A 12,095-nucleotide genomic window follows, 5' to 3' on the forward strand; every position below is an offset into this window, starting at 1 on the left:
TGAGATGCTTGGCTGCTGGTTGTGGATCTGCTGCGTAACTGCTGCAGGAGCATTTAAGCAGCCAGGTGACTGTCAGAGCCCACGAATATTTCCAGGACAGTCCCCTTACCTTTTTCTATGTACACTTTCCATTTTTTTCTCCCAGAGCAATTGTATGATGGTCTGAAGGGGAAAGCAGAAAACTACCTTTGATCTCCAGGAGTCCATAGGCATTGTGGTTAAACTTCCTGTAGTTTTTCCTGCCTTCCTAAGTAGAAAAGCTTTTCTTTTTTTCTTTTTTTCTTTTTTTTTTTTTTTTTTTTTTTTTTTTTTTTTTTTTTTTTTTTTTCCCCCAGTACTGGTAGGGAAGGAAAGAAGGGAAGAAGACTTAGAATTGAGAAAGAGTTTTACCTGGGCAAAGGTGTTGTTTACCTCTGAATTACTGTAAATTTCTGGTTGATTAACTTGATTCTTCTGTCCCTTTTGATTAAAATTCAGGGGAAAAAATCATTTGCATTAAAATAACATGACTTCCACCTTTTTTATTTTGATTGTATTAAGCAGACATTATTGGATAATTTGGTCACTGGCCATAGGAAATTGCCATTTAACTTAATATTAGAGTCAAATTCTGAGTCAGAAGAAGGCTCCAAATCAGCCTGTGTCATGCAAAAGGGATGAGAAAAATCCTGGTCCCATGTCAAAAATGGCAGTGGTCCCATTTGGTTCCATGGAACCAGGACTTTTACCCAAATTACTTAAAGTCTTCTTGTTCAACTTTATGTATATATATAATTATTTATATTTCTGAAATCAGTTGTTAGATTCCATCAGGTGATCTCTGCTTCTGAAGGTGTTACAGGTGTAATTTACTCATTACAATTAGGAAACATTTGGGGGGGTTATTTACTTCTTTTTATTAATAACAACTTTTATTCCCCCTAAGGAATTTGCTGTCCTGAGTGCCAGCAAAGGACTCATTCCTGCCAGGTGCTCAATACTCTGTTTCCCACCCAGCAAGGCACTCAGGCATGTCCTTAATCTCAAACATGGGTCTAATCCCCAGGACTTCACCAAATAGAAGCTAAAGACCTCAGTACCCTGCAGATGTGACCCCCAAACCTCGTCTTCATTGGTCTTCTGCAGAGCTTCCATAGTTTTGTTATAGTAATATGGTAAGAATTAAACCAATGGCATTTAAGGTATTGTTTTTAAAATACTGCACAAAGATAATACATGGTATATCATACAGTAGATCAGTTTTCAAACCAGGAAAATGAAGCTTTCTGCAAGCTTGAGCTCCTTTGTTTTTTTGTACGAAGGGAAACACTCTTGCAGCATCTTACGTGGTTTTGATTATAGCATTTGTGATTCTTTAAATATTTATTCTTCAGCAGTTAAGAAACTTGGTGAAGGGGAACTTTATAAACATTTATCGTGGATCAAGTGTTCACAAGGAAAAGAAATGAGGCACTTTCTTCCTATAGGGAAGAAGTACCTTTTCATAAAAGCTGTTGCCTCCGTTCAGCAGAGCACCTTGATCCAGGACAACAATTGAGTATACACACAGCTTTACACACATGCCCAAGATTCTGTAACGGTTGTCTAGACTCCCCAAAATGTGTAACTGCTGCTATGAATTGGTGCCATTCCAGTTAGCTGCCCATGGATTACTTCAGCAATATTAGATGTGCTATTCAGCATTCACAGCATGCAGCTCTCCAGAAGACAGATGAGTAAACGCTCCCTTCACCACCTGAAAGATTTATTTGCTTTGGGGTGATTGGCAGTGGTGTCATGTGAAACACCACTGGGCAAATTCCATTTGATTAAATAATTATCACATATGACCAAAAAATGTACCATTATGTGTGAACACAAATTTAAACTCCCTAAATTCCCTTCACTTCCTTGCTCTGTAATTTCTCCTTTATAGGCAAGTGACACAATTATTGACTTTAAACTAAAAAGGTTTCAGGGGAGGTATGGGTACTTAAAGCTTAAAATATTCTGTGCTGATTAAGTTTTTTACACAGCTTATTTAAAACAGCTTCCCTGAGAAGAAGTGGAAAGTGCATCACTCAATGGACCCCAAGTAGTTTTCAGCAAATTCAATCCCACAGAACATTTCCTAGGGAGAGGCTGGAACTGAAAGGGGGTTATTTCTGCCTCCTATGGCAAGTAATTAGTGTCTCTTTTTGCAGCCCAGTTTTTCCAGGTTCTACCTGGAAAGAATTCCCAGTGACTTTAGTGCAATTGGGAGTATTAAAAATACTTGCAGGATGGCTTCCAGTTCTCCAAACGATGTGAGACAACAAAAAGGGTGTGTACCTCATAAATAAATATGATTGACCACTACAGGCACAGCCTGTGATTTAAATGGCTGCCTGGGGTCAGGACAGCTGGGCACCACTGGCTGCTTGCTGTGACATGGGATCATGCTCACTCTAGTAGTATTGTAAAAACAGGATTGAAAATGTCATGAAAATGTGATTGAAAAAGCAATTCCTGCTGATATTAAGATGGATACAAAGAAAACTCATGTCCCTGCAGATGCTGGTAGAAAAGCCATTATCTCTTCCCCACTTCCACTTGTGGATGCACATGCTTTTTGTGCTCCTCTCCCAGCTACCCTCTATAAAGGCAGCCAAGGCAGTACATGAGTCTGGCTGAGAGGATGAGGGTCTTCAGCAATGCTGCAGTGCCACCCTCAGCTGACCCTTGCAACACCAGTTGGATAGAACAGAATAGGAGGATATTTGTAGGGAAAGGGTAGCCGGATTCCGTAGCTAGACTGGTCTTTCTCATTAAGTTTCTTTCCTTTATTCATTTTGTTCTTGTTTTAGGCACTTACTCTCAGGATGAAGGTCTGGCACAGCGCACTCTGTCATCAATGGGAGCCCTGTCTCTGACTTGCAGAAAGAGATGTAGTGTCTTCACTTGTGATTTTCAGTTTTTTGTTTTCTGAAGTGCTTTGTCCAATCAAGTCTTCAGATATCTTCCAGATATCTTTGTCTAAAAAGGCTTCCCTGTGCTAAAGGAAAAATGTTTCATTTGTGATTGTATCTGCTTGATATCTTGTATGTGTCTGCATGATTGGGCAATATTTCTGTATTCCAAGCAGATTTACTCTGAAAGTGGCATCACTTCACCTTGGTTGGTATCTTTTGCTGGGATTACTCCAAACAAGCTTGACCTGTTGAAATGTAATGTTTCTCATACTAGTTTCCCAAACTTGTGAGGCTGTTGCTATTTCAGGTGGCTTAAAAATATGTGCACAGTTTGTACTTTGAATGTTTAATAAGCTTAAAACATGAAATATATAATACAGTTTGAACTTTCTAGTGTTATTTCATCACCAAAAAAGCAAAGTCTTGAGGCTCAGCAATTGCCTTTGTCAGAATGTAAATTCCAGCATGTAATACCCAGGCTGTATGTTTCAGGAAATCAGTATTAACCTATTAGTATGCAGTTTTCCTTGGAGAAGAGCCATCTTCACACTGAGCCTGTATTCCTGCTTCAAACCTTCCTGTCACTGTTCCGTATCCACGACCCAGCCTAAGGCTGCCTTTGACGGTTCTCCAGCCATTTCCTGCATACTGCACTAGCACTAATTGAAAATTTGGGTGGCCTTGCTTATTTATTTTCCTGGAATGTAGTGGGTTATATTTTCATGGCACTTTCTCAGCAGTGCAACGTTTCAATTTCAAAACCGCTGCAATATGAGGAACAGTACCCCCCAAAATTAAAAAAATAACAATAAAAAGCAGCATATCTTTGATTAATTTTTACAGTAGTTCTTTTGTGAAAATATATAATGGAAAAAGAATTCAGTGTTGCTTTTTTCTCTCAAGATCAGAGGAAAGAGAAGCTATTTAAATACATGTACAAGATGATCACATGCAGACACAATGAGGCATGAAGCTTTAAAAGTACAGATGCCATGGAAATGAAAAGATAATATAAAGTATATTCTTTGCAAGACTTGCAGAGTTCAAGAGCTACATAATGTGTGTGGAAGGAAGAGAGAACGCCCCCCCCACACACACACACTCTCTAGGAAAATTCCAACTATGTCTGGATGTGCCACTGGCACTAGTGCCGTGCTTTGCCTCCCTGGATTTCTGCAGGAATGTAATTCCACAGCAGACAAGGTTAGTATGTCACTGTTAGCTCCGTGCCTGGAGGTGCCTGTGCTTGGGCATGAGTATCTATGGTAGATCTCAAGCTTTGATTAAAAAATTTCACCAATTCCTTGACAAAAATTTCAAAATTATATAATTTTTTTCTCTTCCTGACTAATTATTTTGGTTTATAGCAATTTTTTATTGTGTGTGCAAAAATTAAAGGTTGGCACAAACCTGTTTGCTTTTTATCTCACACATTAAGTGCTACGATTTAAGTCTTTTGGGAATCATGTTTTGTTCCCCAGAATGAAGGCATAAGGAAGCATTTAGCAATAAATACACAATTGCGATTCTGATCTGTATCTAAGAAATTATTTGGAGGAAGAGTGTACTGAAGATGGAGTCTGCTTTTACTTACAGGCACACACCTTTAGGATTCCACAACTGTTTGAATTTATAGATGTTTCAGAATGGAGATAAATCTGGATGCTGAAAGGAAAAGAAGTTTAAAAAAAAAAAAAAAGAAAATGCTCCTATTTCTGAGTTTTCAGGATGCCATTTTGGGGTTTTATCTGTAACTCTTACATTTGGAGACTTTTTATTAGAGCAGCAAACATTTCTTGTAATTGAGTAAAGTAAAAAAGAAGCAGTGTGGGGGTTTTGGTTTGGTTGGTTTGTAATGGGGTTTTATTGTGGGTTTTTTTGTTGTTTGGCGGTTTTTGTTGTTTGAGGGTTTTTGTTATTTGAGGGTTTTGTTGGTTTTGTTTGGTTTTGTTGTTGGTTTTGTGGGTTTTTTTAGCAGAGACATTCTCAAATGAAAATGTCAGCCCTATCATTCCTCCATATTTCCATTTCCTTCTTTGCAAAGTCTGGATCTCTCCACTGGGGAAGTTCAGATCTTAACTGGACCTCTCTGGCCTGTTCCAAATCCTATTTCTAAACTCCCTCTCTATACATTTCCCAGGGAGAAGTTTAAAAGTGCTCCAAGCTAAAGGTAAAGTTGTGATCGATCAAACCATCTGACGTGCATATTGTGCCTTGTTACAATTAACAGTGAATTCTGGTTCAGCTGGATATTATACATTCTGTGAAGTGAAGGGCTGAGAGAATTGGGAATCCTTCAGCCTGGAAAAGAGAACATTTCAGGGTGACCTAATTGCAGCCTTCCACTACCTGAAGGGAACTTACAGGGGCAAGACTATTTACAAAGCATGTAGTGACAGGACAAGGAGAAATGGGTTCAAATTGAAAGAGACTAGGTGTAGATTGGATATCAGGAAAAAAAATTTTATTGTGAGGGTGGTGAGGCACTGGAACAGGTTGCCCAGGGAAGCTGTGGATGCCCCATACCTGGAAGTGTTCAAGGCCAGGCTGGATGGGGCTTTGAGCAACCTGGTCTAGTGGAAGGTGTCCCTGCCTATGGCAGGAGAATTGGAACTATGTGATCTTCAAGGTCCCTTTCCAAGCCAAACAATTCTATGATTCTATGATTCTATTAGGTGTAATACAAGCGAGTAAATGAGCACTTCCCTTTATACTCATGGGTGGTTAATTTTGCCTTGTAAATGAGAACCGTAACCAACTGGGAAAGATTGGTTAAAATGGAAGAAGACAGTGCTCCCTCAGCCCTGTATCTCTGCCATGAGGGTTTCTCTACCTTGCTGAGGATACAGTCACACCATCAGCTTGGCATTTGGCACAAGAGAGACACAGCATAGAATGGGAGGGCCCCTGTGGCAAGCACAAGGAGTGCTTTAAAAAGCGGGTTTACTGTACATAGAGGAAATTCTTTTTGTGTAATTCCTGGAGCATAAATTTAAAAAAAGGCACCTTATGAACTTGCTAGTACATCCTGCCTCTTAAGGAAGGACTGACTACAGCTCCAAGAATAGCATTGCTCCTGTAGGTGCTTTAGCCACTTCTTAAAGGTTTCCAGTGAATGAAATTCAGTTAATTTCTTAAACAACCCATACCAATATTTTGCTGTCATCAGTATTAGAGTTCTTCCTGATGCACTTTGCTATAGTGTCTTGTATTCATCATCCTGTCCCTCCCAGATATGGAAAACTGACTCTTAACCACTACTGTGGGACTTTTATCAGGCTTTCATAAGTGTGTGAATATTGCCCACAAGCTAGGTTGGATGTGCAAAACACTATTATTATTAATAATAGAAGTAGAAACAGGACAGAATATTAATTATAAATCCACTCAGATATTGACCATATTTTAAAACATGTGTCTCAAAGCAGGTTCCGCAAATGTGTCTGATGGTCATTTGGTTCTTTGGAAAAAACAGCCCTGAAATCTGTAATGTGTTTGAGTAGTTTTACTGTTATTGCTGGTCATGCTACTGCAATAGGCCAAGTCACGCAAATAAAGTGAGTCAGGGTCTCAGCTATGAGCAGAACAGGACTGGGGACTGTATAAGGCTGAGTCCAACAGGCTACTTAATGTGCATGCCTAATTTTAAGTATTTGAGTTCAGTACTTTTGGTAAAGTGAATAATAGACCTGAAAGTGTTTTCAAGTTAATGGGAACTCATAAGTGCTTTCTTGGATCACAGCCCAGGAGCTCAGCACATTGCAGGGCTAAATACAGATTTAACAGTCTAAATTTAGGCCCCTATGTTTTAAAACACTGACCAACATTCTTCTTAGAAATTTCTGTGGAAATTGCTGTAGTTCTGAAGTCAAGGCCAAACACCTCTTAGAATTCTGCGTCTAAGAATAAATGTCACTAAGAAGCATTAAAGACTAGGACTGTAGTTCATTAAAATCAAATATTGTCATGTGTTTAACAGGTTTCAGGTTAAGCTGTATGATCTGTACTTCTGAGTGTACATAGATTAAGATTCATATTTTAATGTTAATTGCTTGTCTGATATATTAAAATAATTTTTATCATTAAAAGGAGATTCATAGTTATATCTAATTGATGTAAAATGCAACTTCTTGCTAACAGCATACAGTTGTGATACTAATTTGAATGTAAATTATCTAAAAAGTTAAGTTTTGAAAGAACAATTATACTTGGGCCCAGGCTGCATAGTTTATCTAACTGCTTTTTGCCATTCTCATTCTCTTTTCCCCAGCTCTATCTTGTAATTTTTCCTTTCTTTTTCACCATAGGAGAATTAGAGATCAGTAGGTTGTGAGGAAGAAGAGAGGAAAAAAGAGAAAGACAGACAGGGAATCCCATAAAGACAGAGAAAAAAACCAAACAAACAAACAAGAAGGGACTTAGTAATAGATGGAATCTTTGTTTGTAATATTAAACACAAAAATTCCTGTATCATTTCCTTTAAAGTAAATATAGTTTTCCAGAGGCGCCAAATTGGGCAAGTGAGGAAAACAACTTGGTCCCATCAAAATAGGCCCAACTGATAAATGAATAATAGTTCTTTGTTACTCTAGTTGATTTTCACTAGGACACATTGGGAAGTGCTGGCTGCTACCAGAGCAGAGATATGCTCACTTCCAGTGCAGGGGAACTGGGGTGCTCAGGCAGCAATGAACTGTTCCACAGGTACAGTTCAATTCAGAACAGGAGATCTGATCTCTGCCCTCACTCAACATGATTTCAGAAGTCTGAAGAAATATCTGATGAAAAGCTTTTCCCTACTTCTTCTCCAAAGTATCAAAATTAAAGCAGTTGTGCCAGAGTTTGTTCTTGTGGAAAAGAGGAACAGAATCTCACATGGAATTTGAGGCACAAAACCTGTCAAATAGTCTCTGAAATAGGGTATATTTTTTTCCCTTTGAGAAAGAAATGTGGTAAAATTTTATGTTGGTTTAGGTTTCAACTTCCCCCATCTATTATTTTAAAATACACACAGTGGATAAAGGTTGGTCCCAAGAAGTATTTAAACTGTGGCAACTTACTAGTGACACCCCTTGACAGAGCTGTGGTATATAACATCCAGTATTTTTAGCTGCACAAAGTAATTTAGTAATTTTTTCATTGGTGCTGTTTAGAGAAACAATGCCTCTGGGTCAGTAGTGCACAGATTCCTTGGATAGGCCTTGAAAGGGAAGAATTAGGGTGGTGTTAGCCAAGAAAGTAAAAGAGTGAGAGAATTTTGTGTACTGTTGGAAATGGTTTAAAGTGCAAAGACTATATTTTTGTTTGATGTGGAAAAAGTGACTGTATGTGTTCTGGAAGAAAACTCAAAATACTGTGTGAATTAATTTATGTTGTTTCTCTTGAATCATACCAGAAATCATCTGGGGGGAAACACTGATCAGTAAGTTGTTTCTTTCTCTCTTGCCTGTCAGTGAAGATAAATATATTTCACTTCATAATGAAAGTTTCTGGCTTAAATTCCTGGATAATGATCAAAATTTTGCCAAGGTCAAAGAACTTACTTCTGTACCTATCTATTAAAAAAAGAAATAGAACCATATGACTTAAGAAGATCAGTTCCTGGATGTTAGTTTGACAACACAGATCCAGGTGATTTTCAATTTTGGAGGAAGCAGAAAGCAGCTGGTCTTGGGAGCAAAATACAATACAGGAAATCTGCTTGGCAGTTGAAATATTTGTATGAATTTTTCATAAAATCTATGGCAACTGCTAGAAGCCAGCATCTACAGTATTGTTCCATTGATGGATCAAGAAAATAAAAGGAAGTGGAACCAATGAGGTGAAGAAAAGTTGTGCAGTGATTATAGATTTGTTAGAGCAGACAAGCAAGGGTTGGGCTTCTTGGCTCTGCTCTTCGTTTGACTGCTATGGGTTTGGCAGGCTACTGATCTCCAGTTAAAAAGTCATATATCTTCATTTTAGTAAAGCTTTTGGCAATGTTTCTTACAAAGAAGTAAAGACAGTATGGTCCAGATTGAAAATTCCATGGTATCAGAAAAGGCGAGGCTGAGGAATGATTAGCAAAATGGGGCCAGTATTAAATGGAGAGATGTACTAAAAGAGGTTTCTCAAGGGTCTATCTTGTATCTGTTACTTTTTATAAAACATCCCAAAAACAAAATAGAGAGTAAGCTTGTTACATTTAGAGAGGACATGAAGAAGAGAGGAAATAAAAGAGTGTTAGAGAACAGAATTAGAATTCAGAAGGAATTTGTCAAACTGGTGATGGGGTTTTTTTAAGAAAAACATAAAAGATGGTATTCAATAGGTGCAATAGACATAGCATCATCAGTTCCCCCAATACAGGAAGGGGAAAAGTAAACAGGATTACAGTTGCATAGAAAGAATGTAGAGTGAATCACAGGCTAAGCGCAAGTCATCACTGTGAAGCTGTCGTAAAAAGGAAAATGCCATACTAGTGGGGTAGAAACAGGAAAACAGCCTGCAAAATAGGCAAAGAAAATATTTTTCTCCGCTAACCCATGGTACTGCTTCAATTTTAGTGCTTTGGGGGTTTTTTCAGATGTTTTTCACCTGGATCATGCTTGGGCTGCAGAACTACGCTTCCAGAATGATATTTGGTATCTGCAGAACAATGCAGTGGAGGCTTGATTACCAGAAAACATTAAATACCAGGATAGTAATAGGACTGTTTGGAATAATGAAGAAAAGAAGATACAGGGCCTTTAAATATGGAAAAGACTGCTATATGGAGGAAGCAGAGTCTGTTCTCTGGGCCAGCAAAGACAGACCTTTCACCAATGGACTGAAATTGCACTAGAGGTTACATTCAGGGTACATGTTAGGAAAAAACACCTTTAGTGATAAGGGTAGAGAAACACTGGGAAAGATTGCCTGAGGAGATGGCAAAAGCACCATACTGGGAAGCCTGTAAGAACAAGATTGAAAAAACAATTATGTTACAACAAAAGAGCAGTTGATCCTCTCTTAGGACAAGGGAAAGTACTAGAAAGGGTGATTTCTTAAGGTCATTTTCAACCTTATGCTTCTTAGATTTTTTTCTGTTCCTTAGATTTCCCTGGTTATAATATTCACCTCACAAATGCAAACAGAAGTAGGGAGAGGTCTGGTTTGGATGTCCAAATGTAAAAAAAAAAAAAAAATTAGGCGAGAGCTGTAAGTTTGAAGGCATTCACAAAAGAGAACAGTTCTGGAAAGGCAGTAATACAGTGCAGAATCAAAGTTAATCCATACAGTTTGTCAAGGGAAGGTGAAGGAGCAAATCTGCTGCATTTTACAAACATCTTCAAAAGGAAGATATTTCTGTTAACAAGAAGCAGGCTTGCAATGGACAGATGCTGCAGCTAGATGAATTTACCTTTTCAAACAACATTTACATTTCTATCAGTTATTTTTTACATGTTAAAGGATTGTGGTATGTGTTAGGGTAACCACTGAGAAATCTTCAAAAGTGCAATGATGGATTTGCCATTTCTCCAACTCTTTAAATTAAAATGAAGATGTCTTTCTAAGAAACAACTACAGAAAGACTTAGGTGTGGGAATGGCTGGAGGAAATTCTACAGCTTTCAATATTCAGGTTAGACAAGATGATCATAATAATCTCTCTGGCTTTTAAATCTGTTTACCCAACTTTGTAGAGAGATGTAATGTTTACAGATCACTGTCAAATCTGCATAAATGGATTAGAAAAAGGCATGAATGAGCAATTACTCTTGTGACCTCTATGAGGTATAACACTTACTATTTACCAGGTCATTATATTACAAATTGTCACTTCTTTCCTCAGTTTTAACTGCATAGATTAATCTCTTTAACAGCATCTGGAGTTTCATGGAGTAATGTATTTATATTAGCAGCATTATATATGACAGCAAATATATACTATATATTATGGTATATACATCATAAGTTATATATATGTGACAGATATATATTTATATATATATATATTTTAACAGCACTGGTTTTCCTCCTTTTGTTCTAAAGAGATATGTGGGGTGGTGTTTCTTTTCTCCAGTGGGGCACATCTGCAGCCAGTCACTGTCAGCTTTGTTCTGGAGTCACTGAAGGGGTAGGTGACGGTCACTACACATCAGCTGGTAAAACCACCCACAGCAGATTCAACAAAGTGCACCACACAGGAAGTTCTTCATTGACAGTATTATCCAGGGCCCCTGCAGATCATAAGATTCCGGGATGCTGGTCTTGGAAATAGGAGGATTTGCCTGTGTGGATGTCTGTGATGAAACTACATATGGTATTTATAAGGCTTCTGTTGTTGCAGAGTTTAGCCTGGTTGTGCTGTTCTGACAGGTACCCCAGGGCCCACAGTCTGGATGAAAACACTGCTGAGCAGCCTTTTAGAAACAGCAGTTTAAAACCTCTAGAAAGGGAAACTAGGTGACATTTTTAGAAGCAAAAGGCCTCAAGGCTTTTCCTCGCTTGGGGGAGTTGTCTCTTCTCAAGTTCAGGCTCCCTCTTCTTAATCATTCACCTCTTTAGGGTCTTTGCACTTACAACAGAGGTGAATATGCAGTCAAATCCACAACCAAACTTCAGTCTGGCACTGAAGTTTGTCACTTGAACTGAATCTAAATTCATGGTTGTTTATTACAAAACCTTGTGGTTAGACAGTTCCCTTTATGGACTCTAACTGAAGTCAATGGACTTTTTGGGCACAGATATCTACTCTTAGATATTCAGAGGACATTGGGCACGGCTGAGATCCACATATGTGGTGCACTATGTGGGTCCTTCTGCAGCAATCAGACCTTTCAAAGAGTGGTTTTATTCAGTGCATCTGATGACAGGCTTTTAATGAGAACAAGCTGTCATGGAAAAAAAGCATAATTTTGAAATGGGTAGCAAATACTTACACTTTGTTTTTATTGTGATGCCAACTTTTCTTGGAGAACTGAGGAGCTCATTTTCTGCACTGGATATTAGAAGAGAACTTCAGAGTCACTGGTTACAATTTTGGAGATAGCTGGGGAAAAGATAGGTACTAGCTGATTTGTTTTTCCCTAGAAAGATGCTGTGTAATGTTTTAGAGAGCGTAGAGGAAAGAGTCAGAAAAATGTTGTTTATTCATGTGATGAAATATTACAGACTACTAATTTAAGCTGGTTGGGTATAGCCT

Source organism: Empidonax traillii, unplaced genomic scaffold (assembly GCF_003031625.1).
Source record: "Empidonax traillii isolate 1590-97213 ecotype Southwest subspecies unplaced genomic scaffold, ASM303162v1 scaffold92:size1159251, whole genome shotgun sequence".
NCBI lineage: Eukaryota > Metazoa > Chordata > Aves > Passeriformes > Tyrannidae > Empidonax > Empidonax traillii.